This window comes from Pan paniscus, chromosome 2 (genome assembly GCF_029289425.2).
Source record: "Pan paniscus chromosome 2, NHGRI_mPanPan1-v2.0_pri, whole genome shotgun sequence".
Taxonomy (NCBI): Eukaryota; Metazoa; Chordata; class Mammalia; order Primates; family Hominidae; genus Pan; species Pan paniscus.
In genome coordinates, this window is record NC_085926.1 from 126,635,295 (window position 1) to 126,654,272 (window position 18,978).

An 18,978-nucleotide genomic window follows, 5' to 3' on the forward strand; every position below is an offset into this window, starting at 1 on the left:
GCACCACTGTACTCCAGCTTAGGTGACACAGCAAGACTCCAACTCAAAAAAAAAAGATCACCAAAAATTTGCCAGGCATGATAGTTTGCGCCTATAATCCCAGCTACTCAGGAGGCTGAGACAGGATAATTACTTGAACCCAGGAGGCGAAGGTTGCAGTGAGCCAAGATTGTGCCACTGCACTCCAGCTTGGGCGACAGAGCAAGACTCTGTCTTAAAAAAAAAAAAAATCTCTGGCAGATTCCTGGGCATCCAGAAGGCCAGGCACATCATAGATCATTGTGCATGCCCAGGGATGTGCATGTGCTGAGGAAAGCATTCAGAAGTCCCTAAGTTCATCTCTGGTTGAATTTGAAGCATTGCCCAAGCAGGAAGTAAAGGCTAAGGTGGGGTTGTAAACAGCCTGCCTACACTTTGAAAGCATGTCCTAACATGCACGCAGAGCCCCCCACAAAGACGGAGGGATCTATGGTTCCAGGCGTTTAAAGACATCTCTGTCCCATCATTAGCTCATCACTAAGCTAACCTACCAAGTAGAGACTTCAGTGGTCTCACATGGCAAAGAATACAAACTTCACAGAATTAGTTCAGGAAGTCACTGAACAAACAAAACCACTACAGCAAGCAGTAATGACGACAAATCCTACAGTTGCCACATTATATTATTTAAAATGTTCAATTTCCAACAAAAAAATGAGAAAACTTCCCAACCCATTCTAAGAGGCCAGTATTATCCTGATATCTAAACCAGATAAAGACATTGAAAGAAAACTACAAACCAGTATCTTTTATGATTGTGGAAGTGAAAATCCTGACAAACAGAATACTAGCAAACTGAATCCAGCAGTAGATAAAAAAATAATTTTTTGGCCGGGCACAGTGGCTCACGCCTGTAATCCTAGCACTTTGGGAGGCTGAGGTGGGTGGATCACCTGAGGTCAGGAGTTCGAGACCAGCCTGGCCAACATGGTGAAACCCCATCTCTACTACACACACACACACACACACACACACACACACAATCAGCCAGGTGTGGTGGTAAGTGCCTGTAATCCCAGCTACTCGGGAGGCTGAGGGAGGAGAATCGCTTGAACCCTGGAGGCAGAGGTTGCAGTAAGCTGAGATCCTGCCATTGCACTCCAGCCTGGGTGACAGAGTGAGACTCTGTCTCAAAATAATAATTATTATTATTATTATAATATATATATATATATTTTTTGAGACGGAGTCTCGCTCTGTTGCACAGGCTGGAATGCAGTGGCACAATCTCAGCTCACCACAACCTTCACTTCCCAGATTCAAGCAATTCACCTGCCTCAGCCTCCCAAGTAGCTGGGACTACAGGAGTGCACCGCTATGCCCAGCTAATTTTTATATTTTTAGTATTTTTAGTAGAGACAGGGTTTCACCATATTGGCCAGGATGGTCTTGAACTCCTGACCTGAGGTGATCCACACACCTCGGCCTCCCAAAGTACTGGGATTACAGGTGTGAGCCATCGCATCTGGCCGAGAAAAGAATTATTTTTAAAAAAAGCTGTTTTTCTACTCACTTCTGACACCAAATATGTAAGTTTTATTCCACACCAACCAATTCTCTGACATCATCTGGGTGTCCCTACAATTCAATTCAATTCAATTCTTTTTTTTTTTTTTTTTTTTTGAGACAGAGTTTCGCTCTTGTTGCCCAGGCTGGAGTGCAATGGCGTGATCTCGGCTCACCGTAATCTCTGCCTCCTGGGTTCAAGGTATTCTCCTGCCTCAGCCTCCCGAGTAGCTGGGATTACAGGCATGCACCACCACGCCCGGCTAATTTTGTACTTTTAGTAGAGACGGGGTTTCTCCATTTTGGTCAGGCTGCTCTCGAACTCCCGACGTCAGGTGATCCGCCTGCCTCGGCCTCCCAAAGTGCTGGGATTACAGGCATGAGCCACCATGCCCGGCCAATTCAATTCAATTCTAACACTACCTGGAGTTAACAACAGATCCAACAAATTAAGGGCTTAGTCCCACTAGACTGTCCCCCACTTCAGATGCCAATCACAAGTAATGGGTTCCCAGGTTACCCACACTTTTGTCCAACGTGATTGCAAATCAGAGGTTCCCACAATCCCCTTCTCAGGGTCAAGAATTTGCTCACAGAACTAAGAAACGCTTCTGTTTACTGGTTTATTATAAAGGATATAAATGATACCAATGAACAGTTTGATGAAGAGGTACACAGAGTGAGGTCCAGAAGATTCCCAAGCGTGGGAGCTTCTGTCCCCATAAAATTAGGATGTATCGCTAGACACGTTGGCTCACACTCGAAATCCCAGCACTTTGGGAGGCCAAGGCATGCAGATTACTTGAGGCCAGGAGTTCGAGACCAGCCTGGCCAACATGGTGAAACCCCGTGTCAACTAAAAATACAAAAATTAGCCAGGCATGGTGGTGCAGCTACTTGGGAGGCTGAGGCAGGAGAATCGCTTGAACCCCAGAGGCAGAGGTTGCAGTAAGCTGAGATCGTGCCACTGCACTCCATCCTGGGCAACAGAGTGAGACTCTATCTCAAAAACAACAACAACAACAAAATTAGGATGTGTTACCCTCCTGGCACATGAACGCATTTGGCAACCAGGAATCCAACCCGATAGTTAAGGTTTCTATGGAGGTTCCACTGCGTAGGCATGGATTGATTAAATCATTGGCTGTAGGTGATTAACTCAGTCTCCAGCCTCTCTCCCCTCCCTGGAGGTGAAGGAGTAGGGCTGAAAGTTCCAACCTTGGAATCACAGGCTTGGTTCCTCTGGCAACCAGCCCCCATCCTGAAGCTATCTAGGGGCTTTCAGCCATCAGTCATCCCGTTATGTTATGCCTAACATAAACCCAGGCATGGTTGAAAGAGTCTTGTAATAAATAACAAAAGACATGCCCCTCACCTCTATTACTCAGGAAATTCCAAGGATTTAGAAACTCTGTGCCAGGAACAAGGATGAAGACCAAACATATTTTTCTTATTATATCACAACATCACAATTATATACCATGATCAAATAAGGTTGATCCAAGTAAGATTAGTTCAACATATGAAAATTAATGGTTATATACCATACTAACAGAATAAAGAGGAAAAAACACATGATTATCTCAATACATGAAGAAAAGCATCCAAACCAACACTCTTTCTTAATTTTTTAAAAAACGGACACAAAATAAAAAGACAAAACAAAACAAAACAAAAACACATACACTTAAAATAGGAATAAGAGGAGAACTTCTGGGCCAGGTGCAGTGGCTCATGCCTGTAACCCCAGCACTTTGGGAGGCCAAGGTGGGCGGATCACTTGAGCTCAGGAGTTTAAGACCAGCCTGGGCAACATGGCAAAACCCTATCTCTACAGACAAATACAAAAATTAGGTGTGGTCTACTGTTTGGCCGGGCGTGGTGGCTCAGGCCTGTAATTCCAGCACTTTGGGAGGCTGAGGTAGACAAATCACCTGAGGCCAGGAGTTTGAGACCAGTCTGGCCAACATGGTGAAACCCTGGCTCTACTAAAAATACAAAAATTAGCTAGGCATGGTAGTGCATGCCTGTAATCCCAACTACTTGGAAGGCTGAGGCAAAAGAATCACTTGAACCCAGGAGGCAGAGGTTGCAGTAAGCCGAGATTGTGCCACTGCACTCCAGTCTGGGTGGCAGAGTAAAACTCTGTCTCAAAATAAAATAAAAATAAATAAATAAAGCTAATAAGCTTTGCAAAGCTGCAAGATACGAGATATTTTAATATAGTTCTACTTCAATATACTAGCAATGAAAAAAATCAGTATAGTAACAATGAAATGTCTGCAAATGCAATTAATAAAATTCTATTTATAATAGATCAAAAATGATAAAATACTTAGGAATAAATTTTATCAAAAAAGTACATAATTTGTACACTGAAAAGTACAAAATATTGTTAACAGAAATAAAGAAAACCTGAATAAATAGAAAGACACCCATGTTCATAGATTAGAAGACATACTGTTGTGCTGGGCACAGTGGATCATGCCTGTAATCCCAACAGTTTAGGAGGCTGAGGCAGGCAGATCACTTGAGGTCAGGAGTTCAAGACCAGCCTGACCAACATGATGAAACCCCATCTCTACTAAAAATACAAAAAATTAGCTGGGCGTGGTGGTGTGTACCTGTAATCCCAGCTACTCAGGAGGCTGAGGCAGGAGAATCGCTTGAACCCGGACGGCAGAGGTTGCAGTGAGCCAAGATGGTGCCACTGCACTCCACTTTGGGTGACAGACTGAGACTCTGTCTCAAAAAGAAAAAAAAATAATACTTCAAAATGGATCCAATACCCTAAACGTAACAGCTAAAACTATAAAAGTCTTATAGAAGAAAACGTAGATATACATCTTCATGACCCTGGATTAGAAAGCCAATGGTTTCTTAGCTATGACACTGAAAACACAGCAACCAAGGAAAAAAACAGATAAATTGGACTTCACAAAAATGTAACATATTTGTATGAAAAAGAACACTGTCAAGAAAGTGAAAAGAGGCCAGGAACAGTGGCTCACACCTATAATCCCAGCACTTTGCACTTTTGGAGGCCAAGGTGGGCAAATCGCTTGAGCTCAGGAGTTCAAGACTAGCCTGGGCAACATGGTGAAACCCCTTCTCTACAAAAAATACAAAAATTAGCCGGGTGTGGTGGCACATGCCTGTGGTCCCACCTACTCGGGCAGGGGTTGGGGGCGGAGGGGAGGGCACTGAGGTGAGAGGATGACTTGAGCCCAGGAGGAGGAGGCTGCAGTGAGCCATGATCCCATCACTGCACTCCAGCCTGGGCAACAGAGGGAGACCTTGTCTCAAAAAAATTAAAAGTGGCCGGGCACGGTGGCTCACACCTGTAATCCCAGCACTTTGGGAAGCCAAGGTAGGCAGAACACGAGGTCAAGAGATCGAGACCATCCTGGACAACATGGTGAAACCCCATCTCTACTAAAAATACAAAAATTGGCTGGACGTGGTGGCGCATGCCTTTAGTCCTAAGTACTCAGGAGGCTGAAGCAGGAGAACTGCTTCAGGTGGAGGTGGAGGTTGCAGTGAGCCGAGATTGTGCCACTGCAGTCCAGCCCAGCAACAGAGTGAGACTCCGTCTCAAAAATAAATAAATAAATAAATAAATAAACAAATAAATAAATAAATAAAAAGTGAAAAGACAATCCATAGTATGGAAGAAAATATTTGCAAATTCTTTTTTTTTTTTTTTTTTTTTTTTTTTTTTAGGCAGAGTCTCTCTCTGTTGCCAGGCTGGAGTGCAGTGGTGCGATCTCAGCTCACTGCAACATCTGCCTCCCGGCTTCAAGCGATTCTCCTGCTCAGCCTCTCAAGTAGCTGGGATTACAGCCACGCACCACCACACCAAGCTAATTTTTTTGTATTTTTAGTAGAGACAGGGTTTCACCATGTTGGCCAGGATGGTCTCAATCTCCTGACCTTATGATCCGCCCACCTCAGCCTCCCAAAGTGCTGGGATTACAGGCAAGAGCCACCAGGCCCGGCGCAAATTCTTTATTTGATAGAAGTCTGTTAACCAGAATATACAAAGAACACTTACAATTCAACAATTGAAAGATAAACAACCCAACTTAAAAATAGACTGGCCCACAAGGTGACTCACACCTATAATCCCAACACTTAAGGAGAATGAGGTGGGAGGATCGCTTGAGCCCAGGAGTTTGAGGCTGCAGTGAGCTATGATTGCACTACTGTACCCAAGCCTGGGTGACAGAGGAAGACCTGGTCTCAAAAAATAAATAAATAAAATAAATTTTAAAAAAAGGAAAAAGGATTTGAATAGGTATCTCTCATAAGAAGGTATACAAAAGGCCAATAAGCACATTATTCTACTTCATTAGTCATTAGGGAAACGCAGATCAAAACTACAGTCAGATACTACTTCACACCCACTAGGATGACTACAGTTAAAAAATGGACGGACAATAACAAGTGTTGGCTAGAATGCTGAAAAATCAGAATTCTTTTCTTATTTATTTATTTATTTTTTTGAGACAGAGTCTCGCTCTGTTGCCCAGGCTGGAGTGCAATGGCAGGATCTTGGCTCACTGCAACTGCCGCCTCCCAGGTTCAAGCAAGTCTCCTGCCTCAGCCTCCTGAGTAGCTGGGGTTACTGGCACGTGCACCACCATGTCCGGCTAATTTTTATATTTTTAGTAGAGACGAGGTTTTGCCATATTGGCCAGGCTGGTCTCGAACTCCTGACCTCAGGAGATCCACCCTCCTCAGCCTCCCAAAGTGCTGGGATTACAGGTGTGAGCCACTGCGCCCGGCCAGATAAACAGAATTGCTATACATTGCTAGTGGGAATGTAAAATGGTGCAGTAGCTTTGGAAAATAATTTGGCAGTTCCTCAAAAAGTTAAACATGGAGTTTCCGTATGAGCATTCAGGTTTAAACCCAAGAGAACTGAAAACATATATTCACTAAATACCTGTACATGGATGTTCCTAGCAGAGACAGTCAAAAAGGAGAAACAGTTCAAATGTCCATCTACTGATAAATGGATAGATAAAATGTGGTATATCCATACAATAGAATTTTTTTGGCCATTGAAAGGAATGATGTATTGATACATCATTTAACACAGATGCATCATACAACATGGATGAACCTTGAAAACATTCTACTAAGAAGCTGGAAACAAAAGGCCACATATTGTATGATTCTATTTATATTCCATGTCCGGAATAGGCAAATCCACACAGAACGAAAGTATATTAGTGATTGCCAGGAGCGGGGGAAGAAGGGAATGGGGCAGTGATTGCTAAGGTGGACACAGTTTTGTAGTTTTGTTTTGTTTTGTTTTGTTTTTAGACAGAGTCTCACTCTATGCCCAGGCTGGAGTCCAGTGGTGCGATCTCGGCTCACTGCAACCTCTGCCTCCCGGATTCAAGCAATTCTCATGCCTCAGCCTCCCCAGTAGCTGGGATTATAGGCGTGTGCCACAGCGTCCAGCTGATTTTTGTATTTTTAACAGACACCAAGTTTCATCATGTCGGGCAAGCTGACCTCAAGTGATCTGCCTGCCTCGGCCTCCCAAAGTGGTGGGATTGCGGGCATAAGCCACCACGCCCGGCCCCAGACACAGTTTCTTTATAGGATAATGGAAATATTCTGGAATAACATAGTGGTGCTATTTCCACAGCCTTATGAATATACCAAGAACCACTGAATTGCGCACTTTAAAGTGTGAATTATATCTTCTTTTTTTTTTTGAGACAGAGTCTTGCTCTGTCACCCAGGCTGGAGTGCAATGGTATGATCTCAGCTCACTGCATCCTATGCCTCCCTAGTTCAAGTGATTCTCTTGCCTCAGCCTCCTGAGTAGCTGGGATTACAGGAGCCACCACCACACCCGGCTAATTTCTATATTTTTAGTAGAGATGGGTTTTCATCATGTTGGCCAGGCTGGTCTCGAACTCCTGACCTCAGGTGATCTGCCCACCTCGGTCTCCCAAAGTGTTGGGATTACAGGCGTGAGCCACCGTGCCTGGCCGAATTATATCTTAATAATAAAAAAAAAGTAGGTTACAAAGCAATCTGTTTTGTACATGTGGTAGGTCAACAGCCTGTAAGATGACCCCCAGTGATTCTCACCTTCTGATAGTCACATTCTTGTGTAAACCTCTCCCCTCTGGTGTGGGCCAGATTTGATTCCTCACTTCTAACAAACAGAATACAGCAGAAATGATAGAATGTCACTTCCGATATTAAGCTGTGACATGATGGCTCCCATGATGGAGACTCTGGGTCCCTCCTTCTCTCTGTTACTTGCATCCTCCCCCCAGGGAAGCTGGTTGCTGTGTCATGTGCATGAGCAGCCCTGTGGAGAGGTCCATGTGGCAAGGAACTGATGTGTCCAGACACCAACCAGCAGGCAGGGGATGAACTGCTGAGCTTCAAAGTGGATCCCTCCCCAGTCAGGGCTGGAGATGACCTCAGATTGCCAAGGCAATCTGTCAGAGGAAGAAAAAGTTGGAGGGCTTACACCACCAGATATTAGGACCCGTTGTGTAAATATAATACACATATTATGTAAATATAGTACAGTGTGGTATTGGCATAAGGACAGGCAAACAGATCAATAGGACAGGACAGAGTCTAGAAATAGACACATAATATATTGTCATCTGATTTATGACAAAGGTGACAGTAGTTGGGAAAGGAGTGTTTTTGTTTGTTTGTTTTTTTTTTTAGACAAGGTCTCACTCTTGCCCAGACTGAAGTGCAGTGGTGCAATCATAGCTCACTGTAGCCTCAAACTCCTGGGCTCAAGCAATCCTCTCACCATAGCCTCCTGAGTAGCTGGGATCACAGGCACGTGGCAGCATGGTCAGCTAATTTTTTATTTTTATTTTGTTAGACAAAGTCTTGCTCTGTCACCCAGGCTGGAGTAGAGTGGCATGATCACAGCTTACTGCACCCTCAATCTCCTGGGATCAAGTGATCCTTCTGCCTCAGTCTACTGAGTAGCTGGGACCACAGGCACATGCCACCACATCCAGCTAATTTTTGTACTTCTTGTAGGGATGAGGTTTCACCATGTTGCCCAGGCTGGTTTCAAACTCCTGGGCTCAAGCCATCTGCCCAGCTTGGCCTCCCAAAATGCTGGGATTACGGGTCTGAGCCACCATGCCTGGCCAGAGGTCTTCTTCATAGATGATATGGGGTCACTTCTGCTTCTCTGGCTATGCTCACTGGCCATCAGCGCCCTCTGTGTGCCCAGAGTCTCACATAGGGCACCTGCACGTTATCCACAGAACACTGCGGGGCCTTCCCCCCAGCTCAGGGCCATAAGGAGAGAGATCTGCCTCGGGTTTGATGTCTTCTTGCCCCCTCAGCTCCTCTCCAGGGCTCCCCATTCCCAGGCCAGTCCTTCTGGGTGAGAAGCCAGCAAGATGCATGTGATCTTTGGCCTCTGGGTTGGCCCCAGTGGTGCATACCCACTGGTGTTCATGTCCATTTGTAGTCTCCTCTCACACTGAATCAAAGCTGGCCTGGGTGACAGGCAGCATTCTGTCAGAGGGACAGTGCATGACTTCTGAGGCTTGGTCATATGAGACCCTGCGGTGCTACCTTGGGCCTTTGGCTTGTTCTCTCGGGGTCAAGTCAGCTGCCCTGCCTTGAGGACACTCAAGCAACCCTGTGGAGAGAAGCCCAGTTGTCAGCACCAGTTTGCCAGCCACTCCAGCGAACCACCTTGGAAGCAGGCCCTCCAGCCCCAGACAAGGCTTCAGATGGCTCTAGGCCCCAGCCCTTGAGATTTTCAGCTGAGGCCCCAAGCATGATGTAGTAGAGATAAGTCATTCACACCGTGCCCTGTCGGAACCCCTAGCCCACAGAAATCACAACATAATAAATGACTATTGCTTTAAGGTACTAAGTTTTGAGGTGTTTTGTGTTGCAGCAATAGATAACTGATACAATGGCTCAAGCCCAGGGCTACACTCTGGGAAAGTCCTCCTTGTTCTCTTCCCCGAAGCTTGAGGCTTTGCAGGCAGCTCCCCTGCAGTCTCCTCCCGCCTGCCACACCCCCCCCCGCGCCCCCCCCTCCATCCCTCCTAGTACCCCCCCACCTCCCTCTGGCTACCTCACTCTTCCTTCCCTCTCCAGGGAGGCAGAGGGCAGGATCGACCCATCTGCTGCCTCATTGGAGGTTCCACTGGGAAATGAGATGCTCATCTTCCCTGCTTAGCACTGCCTCCGAGGCTTTCAGAATAAGTTTTCTAGAATCCCCTCACTTTGGCAATAGTGAGGAAGGAAAGAAAACCCCAGCATTCCCCAGTGGGCAGTGACTAGCATGGATTACCTCTGTCACTTCTTCTCACACTTGTGCTCATATTGGGGGTGGGGAGGGATGAGTGATTGTAGTAGGGCCGGTTCTGCCACCTCTTTGTACCTACCTGGGGCATGTTCTTGCCCCAATCTCAACAGAGTCTTTGAATCATCCTTAAGCGTGAGGTCCACAGCACTATTTGTCATAAATTTTGGATCTCCATTGTCAATACCAGGAAAACAGGAAAAGTCCCTCTTAAACATTCGAGTCCAGGCTTTCACCACCTGGCATGACCTGATCTTTCTGCTTGGGTTTCTTTGCTGTTCCTGCTTCCTTCACTCTAACTCTGTCCCTTTGGCAATAAATATATCAGCACTTTCTGGGACGATTTATGACATGCTCTCTTTTCACCAAACCTCTGCACATGGTGGTCCCTTTGCTGGCAACAATCTTCCTCTTCCTTTGCCCAACAGATTCTTACCCTTCATGAGCCACCTCAGCACTGTCTCCTCAGGAAAGCCCTGCTTGACTACTCTAACTTTCTGGCTATATTAAGTGCCTCTACTGGGTCACCCTAGCTCCTTTGCTTCCTTTACCACACTATTTGTAGCAGAGACGCTGTATTTGTGGCAGAGGCAGAAATACAATTTCTTTTTTTTTTTTTTTTGAGATGGAGTCTTGCTCTGTCACTCAGGCTGGAGGGCAGTGGCGTGATCTCTGCTCACTGCAACCTCCACCTCCCGGGTTCAAGTGATTCTCCTGGCCTCAGCCTCCTGAGTAGCTGGGATTACAGGTGCCTGCCACCACGCATGGCTAATTTTTTCTATTTTTAGTAGAGATGGGGTTTCACCACATTGACCAGGCTGGTCTCCAACTCCTGACCTCAAGTGATCCGCCCACCTGGGCCTCCCAAAGTTCAGGGATTACAGGCGTGAGCCACCGCAACTGGCCCTGAAATACAGTTTCTCAAGCACAGTTTATTCTCCCTCTTCTACAGCATGTGGATGTTGCTGGAAAGCAGCTGTCCAGCTGGCACCTCATTTCCCACTGCCTCTTACATCTAGGTGTGGTCATACTACTGCCTCTTGCCAAAGGAATGTGAGCAGAACCCACATGTGTCACTTCCACACCAAGGCCTTTAAGAAGCGGGTGTGTTGTCTATACACTGTCAATGTCCTGCTACCAGCTGTATTTGGGCAATGACAAGATTCTTAGGAATGGTGCTGCCACAAGGTGGACAGAGCCCAGTGCCCAGGATCAATGTATAGAGGAAAGCCACCTGCTTCAATTATGTCTGAGACGTAATTCCTTTGAAGGCCTATTTGTTATAGCAGCTAGGGTTACCTTAATTAATACAGTATTGTAGTCTTTACTGGTGTCTCTCTGCTAGATAGTCTTTTTGTTTGTTTGTTTGTTTTTGTTTTTGAGGCAAGGTCTGGCTCTATTGCCTACGCTGGAGTGGAGAAGTGGCGTGTTCTTGACTCACTGCTACCTCTGCCTCCCAGGCTCAAGCCATCCTCCCACCTCAGCCTCCTGAGCAGCTGGAATTACAGGTGTGTGCCACCACGCCTGGCTAACTTTTGTATTTTTTGTAAAAAGGGGTTTTACCATGTTATGATCTGCCCACCCCGGCCTCCCAAAGTGCTGGAAATACAGGCATGAGCCACCGCGCCCGGTCTCTTGCTAGACTAGTCTTAAAGGAAAAGTAGGAGTTCTTTAGGTGAAAGAAAATGAACTTGGGGTGGGGGTGGGGGGAGGACAAAAGAGCAATAACTGTGTCAGTAACTCAGTAACTACTCACTGAGCACCTACTATGTTCCAGGCATTGGAGGGGCAGCAGCAAACCAGACAGACAAAGTCCTCCGCTCTCATGGTGCTGAAATTCTAGGGGCAGAAACACTGAGCATGTAAACACATAAAGAACAGAGGAGCAGTTCTCAGAATGGTGACATGGAGAAAACATACCAGTGTAACAAGGTAATGGGATAAAGAATAACTGGGAAAAGGCACTGGACCAGATGATCCAGCAGGGCCTCCCTGGAGTGTCACTTGAGCTGAGACCCCAATGGTAAGAAGAATCCAGCCATGCAACAATCTTTGCATTAGGGAAGGGGAAGGAGGAGACTTTCCTAGACAGAGGAACTAGAGGCACAAAGGCCCCAAGGTGGGAAGGAGCTTGGTGCTCTTGAGACAGGAAGAAGGCCAGCATGGTGGGAATGGGTTGACTGGGGAGAGAATGAGGTTAGATGGGGCCAGGGTGTGTCCCCACCTGTCATTCCTGCCTTATTTTTCCCCATCACACTTCTTATTGCCTAATATGCTATGTATTTCTCTTACGTACATGCTTTATTTTCTGTCTCTGCCACTAGGCTGTAAGTCCCATGAAGGCAGGGATTTCTGTCTGTGTTTTGTTCACTGCTGTCTCTTGGTAGACAGTGCCTAGAACAGTGCCTGCCACACAGTCTGCCCAAGGTGTGTTTGTTGACTGAATAAATAAATGAAAGATGGATAAAGGCCAGATAGTGCAGGGCCTTGAAGGCCATGTTAGGGTCATTCTAGGCAAAGGGAATTGCAGGCGCACTCAGGGAGAGGCAACCGTTCGTTAGGCAAAGACAGGCCGAGCCTCCCACAACCCTGTCAGCATGGAGGGCTGCAGTCCACACTGTAGAAAGAGTGGCAGGGTAAAGGCAGTGCCCCAGTCCTCTTGGTCTCCCTGGTGCTTGTTAATCTGACTGGCAAGGTCTGAAGCAGGCAGGTGCTGTGGTCTGGTGAAGCGGAGCCAGGGGAGACATCATCCCACTGAGAGAACACAGAAGGAACCCACAGCCACAGCAGGGCAAGCAGCCCCATTTCCTAGCAGCCTCATGAGCTCAGTGTGGCAGGGGGCAGCGCTGGGGCTCAAGCCCACTAGAGTGGCCCATTGGTCCTGGTGTTACCGCCTGTCCTTCCTCAGGCCATTTGATCTTCCCATCTGTGTCAGTCCATTTGCATCACTATAAAGGAATACCTGAGTCTGGGTAATTGGCTCACGGTTCTGCAGGCTGTACAGGAAGCATGGTGCCAGCATCTGCTTCTGCTGAGGGCCTCGGGATGCTCCCAATTGGGGCAGAAGGCCAGGGGGGAGCAGGAATGTCACATGGTGAGATTGAGACCAAGAGAGAGGAAGCGGGGAGGTGCCACATTCTTTTAAACAACCAGATCTCGTGTGAACTTGGAGCGATAACTCATTCATTACAAGGAGGGCACCAAACCATTCATGAAGGATCCACCTCCATGACCCAAACACCCCAATCAGGCCCCACCTCCAACACTGCAGATTACATTTCAACATGAGATTTGAAGGGAACAAATATCCAAACAATAGCACCATCCATCCAAGGCTGTCAATGGGGCAGAAATAGTCATCCTTATCCCACAGGAGGGGGAACTGAGGCTACATTTTTGTTTTAAGGATTCTTCAGATGCAAGTGACAGAAATCCTACTTGATTTGGCTTGCCTTTCTTTGTTTGCCCTCTAGAAAAAGAGCCAGAGAACAAGCTTAACGTGCTATAATCTTATGGGATTCAATCCCAGGGCAGCAAGAGTAAAGGAAAGAGAGGAGTAAAGAACAGAGTGCAGGAGGAAAAGCAAAGACAAGGTCGCGTGTCACCAAACTGGCCACAGAGTCTCAGCAAACATGGTTGTTGGGTTTGGGCTGCCAGATCAAAAAAAGGATGCCTGATTAAATTTGAATTTCAGATGAACGCAAATAATGTTTTAACATAAGTATTTGTATTTGCAAATTCTGATAACCTAGTCCCATGCGACATCTCCAGGGAGGTCATGCTCAACAGTCTACTGAGAAGAGGTAAAGTAGAGATTTTACCCCTCAGTTCCTTTCTGAATCCTGTCTTGCTGGTCAGAGTTTACTCATAGGAAAGTTCACTCCCCACATTTCTGGGTTATATTACCTGGCTCATCTGGGCAGTCACTGGGGAAACCAAAGCCTCTGAGTCCACTCTGAGGCAGCCCCTGGGTGCGGCTGTGACTTTCCATCAAGCAAGTGGTAAAGGCCTAAAAGTGGAGTTGGGGACCAAGAGGGACAGGGAGGGGAGCAGATGGCTTCTGGCATGGCTAAATACAGGTGCCCAAAATTGCATCACTTAGACAAGTCCCTCTTCATTTCCTCATTTTCCTCTATTTTGAGATAGGGTCTCATCGCCCCCTCCCCCCCCCACTTTTTTTTTTGAGATGGAGTTTCGCTCTTGTCACCCAGGTTGGAGTGCAATGGCATGATCTCGGCTCACTGCAACTTCTGCCTCCCAGGTTCAAACGATTCTCCTGCCTCAGCCTCCTGAATAGCTGGGATTACAGGCATGCACCCCGATGCCTGGCTAATTTTGTATTTTTAGTAGAGACGGGGTTTCTCCATGTTGGTCAGGCTGGTCTCGAACTCCTGACCTCAGGTGATCCACCTGCCTCGGCCTCCCAAAGTGCTGGGATTACAGGCATGAGCTACTGCACCCGGCCTGTTTTCCTCTTATTTTGACTTGGCTTCTGCTATCGACTGAATGTTGGTGCCCCCTCTCAAAATTCCTATGTTGGAAACTTTTTTTTTTTTTTCTAGAAACATTTGAACAATAGTTTGGAAAAGTTTGCCCAATAACCCAGCAGCCTCCAGGTTTTTAATGGTGAAGAATGTTACTTGTGCAAGTCAGAATCTGATACCAATGAAATGGTGACAGCTTTGCCAATAAACAAGAATATACTTACTCTTCCATGGCTAGGAAGGGCAACTGCCACAGCTGACAGGTTCCAAAGACACATGGAGACTATGTTGGAACTTAACCATCAAAATGATGGTATTAAGGGGTGTGCCCTTTGGGAGGTGATTAGGGCTCTACCCTCATGAAAGAGACCGGTGGCCTTACAAAAGGGCTTGAGGGAACCTGATCATCCCTCCCACTCCCTCTGCCATGGGAAGACTCAGACAGAATGCACCATTTTGGAAGCAAAGAGCAAGCCCTCACCAGACACTGAATCTTCCAGTGCTTTGATCTTGGACTTCTCAGGCACCAGAACTCTGAGTAATAAATTTCTATTGTTTATAAATGACCCTGTCTAAGGTATTTTGTTATAGCAGCAGGCACGGCCAAAGACAGCTTCACTCTCAGGTTCTCAGGTTCTCAGGTTCTCTCAAGGTGACAGGAAGTCCCCAACAATTCTAGACATGCTTTAATCTTTCTTCATGCTCCTTCCATCCTAAAACAGATCCATTGAGTGTTATTGGCTCTGAGTGCCCTGGATGTGGTCAAGTGCCCTCTTCCAAAAGAGTCACTGTGGGCAGAGGGGTGCAATGCAGCCTGTGTGCAGGAAGGCTCTAAAAAGCAGCTGTGGCTAGTGTGGCACAAGGAAGAGGAAGGATGGGAGATTACGTGCTAGTGTGATGTGCGGTTGTCTTCCTGTGGGTGTTCCCCCAGCCACATACATAGAACTGGGAGCTCCTGGTGCACTGGTTCATCTCTGTGTCCCTGTGGTCATACTCTGGAAGCTAAAAATTGATTACTTTTGAATAAATGAATGGACAAACCTTTATTTCCTTTATAGCATCTAATAGAAAAGTGCCTCAAGCTACCACATGAGATTTATCTCACCTGGCAACTGACATGTAATGTCAGTCATTCTCTTGTAATGTAAAGGAGCACTTTATTTATTTGTTTTTAAGTTGTTTTTTTAAGAGATGGAGTCTTGCTATGTTGCCCAGGATGGACTCAAACTCCTGGGCTCAAGTGATCCTCCTGCCTCAGCCTCTGGAGTAGCTGGGACTACAGGTATGTGCCACTGTGTCTGGCTGAAGGAGTGCTTTATAAATCATTTTCACATCTGATTCTCACAAGAACTCAGAGGTAGGGTTTATCATCACCATTTTATTATTTATTTATTTATTTATTTATTTATATTTTTTTAAGAAGGAATCTCGCTCTGTCACCCAGGCTGGAGTGCAGTGGTGTGACCTTGGCTCAGTGCAACCTCTGCCTCTCAGGTTCAAGTGATTAGTCTGCCTCAGCCTCCCAAGTAGCTGGGACTACAGGCGGGTGCCACACCTGGCTAATTTTTTTTTTTTTTTTTTGTATTTTTAGTAGAGATGGGATTTTGCCATGTTGGCCAGGCTGGTCTTGAACTCCTGACCTCAGGTGATCTGCCCACCTTGGCCCTCCAAAGTGCTGGGATTACAGGCGTGAGCCATTGCACCTGCCCCATTTTATTATTTTATTATTTTATTTTTGAGACAGAGCCTTGCTATGTTGCCCAGGCTGGGTGCAGTGGCATGATCTGGGCTCACTGCAACCTCCACCTCATGAGTTCAAGTGATTCTCATGCTTCAGCCTTCCAAGTAGCTGGGATTACAGTCCTGTGCCATCACACCTGGCTAATTTTTGGTGTTTTTTTTTTTTTTTAGACGGAGTCTCACTTTGTTGCCCAGGCTGGAGTGCACAATCTCAGCTCACTGCAACCTCCACCTCCCGGGTTCAATTGATTCTTATGCCTCAGCCTCCCGAGTAGCTGGGACTACAGGCGTGCATCATGCCAGGCTAACTTTTGTATTTTTAGTAGAGACGGGGTTTCGCCATGTTGGCCAGGCTTGTCTCAAACTCCTGACCTCAGGTAATCTGCCCACCTTGGCCTCCCAAAGTGCTGGAATTACAGGAGTAAGCCATCACACCTGGCCCATTTTATTATTTTATTTTATTTTATTTTTTTATTTTTGAGACACAGTCTTGCTCTGTTGCCCAGGCCGGGTGTAGTGGTGTGATCACGGCTCACTGCAACCTCTGCCTCCCAGGTTCAAGTGATTCTTGTGCCTCAGCCTTCTGAGTAGCTGGGATTACAGGCCTGTGCCATCATACCTGGCTAATTTTTGGGTTTTTTTTTTTTTTTAGACGGAGTCTCACTTTGTTGTCCAGGCTGGGGTGCAGTGGCCCAATCTCGGCTCACTGCAACCTCTGCCTCCCGGGTTCAATTGATTCTCCTGGCTCAGCCTCCCGAGTAGCTGGGACTACAGGTGTGCACCATCACACCTGGCTAACTTTTCTATTTTTAGTAGAGACAGGGTTTCGCCATGATGGCCTGGCTGGTCTCGAACTCCTGACCTTGTGATCCACCCACCTTGGCCTCCCAAAGTGCTCGGATTACAGGTGTGAGCCACCATGCCTGGCCTTATTTTTTGTATTTTTAGTAGAGACTGTATTCACCATGTTGGCCAGGCTGATCTCGAACTTCTGACCTCAAGTGATCCGCCCGCCTTGGCCTCCCAAAGTGCTGGGAGTGAGCCACTGAGCCTGACCATATCACCACTATGGGAAGTGAGGATACTGGGGCCCAGAGAGCTCAAGTGAATTGCACTGACACAGGAGCTCAGACTGGGTGCTGGGGACCAGAAGTTACCAAGGATGAAAGACTATAGTGTGGCATGTTGGGACAGCCAGCTGGTGACTTCTGGATTAATAAAAACTGCCAAGAAGGAAACCTTGGATAAAATTGTCCACTTTAAAGCAGCAAAACCTGGCTAGACACAGTGGCTCACACCTGTAATCCCAGCAATTTGGGAGGCCAAGGTGGGAGGATCACTTGAGCCCAAGGGTTAGAGACCGGCCTGGGCAACATAGTGAGACCCTATCTCTACAAGTATTTAAAAATTAGCTCAGTGTGGTGGCACGTGCCAGTAGTCCCAGCTACTTGGGAAGTTAAGGCAGGAGAATCGCTTGAAGGCAGGAGTTTGAGTCCAGGCTGGGTCACACAGTGAGACCCTATCTCTACCAAAAAAACAAAAAAAAATTAACCAGGCACAGTGGTGCACCTGTGGTTCCAGGTACTCGGGAGGCTTAGACGGGAGGATTACTTGAGCCCAGGAGGTTGAGGCTGCGATGAGCTATGATCACAGTACTGCACTCCAACCTGGGTGACAGAGTAAGCCTCTGTCCCAAAAATAAATAAATAAATAAATACATACAAAGTAATAAGGTAGCAAAATCCAGAGAACTTTATAAATCATGCAAAGCTATGTCAGAATAATTCAATATTTTTGTCTGCTTTAAATTGCTCAACTATGTGTTAACATTTGTCAATGCCCAGTAGGGTGCTGGGGACATCAAAGTAGACCAGAGCAGGTCCTGGCCCTGAAAGACCCCCCAGTTTCGATGATAAATAAACAGCCAGAGAGTCATGGGTTCACTGTGGAAAAAGAGGAGAAAAGGGCGGTGGCCAGAAAAGGCTCTGCTGTACAAACAACCTGTGAAGGAAGACACATCACACACACACACACACACACACACACACACACACACACACACATAAACACACATACTCCCCACCCCCTGGCTTAAAATGTTCCACAGGGTTTCTCATCACACATGCTATAAATTTGCAAGGCCTTGCTATGACCTGTGAGACCCAATATGACCTAGGTTTGCACATTGCTCCCACCTCAACTGTTTCTACTCTCTCCTTCGCTCACTCTGCTCCAACCACGCTGGCTTCCTTGTTCCTTGAGCAGGACACCTTTTTCTGCACAAAGCTTCTACCCTTGCTATTCCTTCCACCTGTAACATTTTCTGCTCAGGTATTCTCAAAAGGCTGGCTCCATGTCAGCAGGTCTCTGCTCAAATGTTACCTCCAGTGGGGTGCAATGACACATGCCTGTTGTCCCAGCTACTTGGAGGCTGAGACAGGAGGACGGAGAGCTACAGGCCAGGAGTTTGAGGCAGCAGTGCACTGTAATTGTGCCTGTGAATAGCACTGCACTCCAGTCCGGGGACCATAGTAAGATTCTGTCTCCAGAAAAAAGGCACCTCCTCAGACAGGACTTTCTGACCACCTATGTCTAAGTCACCTCTCCTCACTTCCACCTCCATCACTGTTCTGTAACACTGTTTTATTGCCTGCATCTCATTGATCACATTATGGATTTTTTAAAAAAAATTGAAACATTTGATAGTTAATGAAATATCATGGTTACAACTTAAACATATATAAACTGATGTCCACAGAAAAACCCAGTTCCCTTTCCTGTCCCATCATCAGGAATAGTGTAGTGGTTTTGTGCTGTGTCAATTAAGCTACATTTACCATTTACCAGAATTCTCTTCTCTAACAGCAGTGA

At 46.6% G+C, this 18,978-nt stretch overlaps 1 non-coding gene across 1 annotated transcript; it reads right to left on the reverse strand.

The window, feature by feature from the left end:
• Positions 1 to 14,514: 14,514 nt before the first annotated feature.
• LOC112439457 (small nucleolar RNA SNORA24) lies at positions 14,515 to 14,649 on the reverse strand. The gene has a single exon (XR_003027734.1). It is a non-coding gene; the product is annotated as a small nucleolar RNA SNORA24 (small nucleolar RNA).
• Positions 14,650 to 18,978: the final 4,329 nt, after the last annotated feature.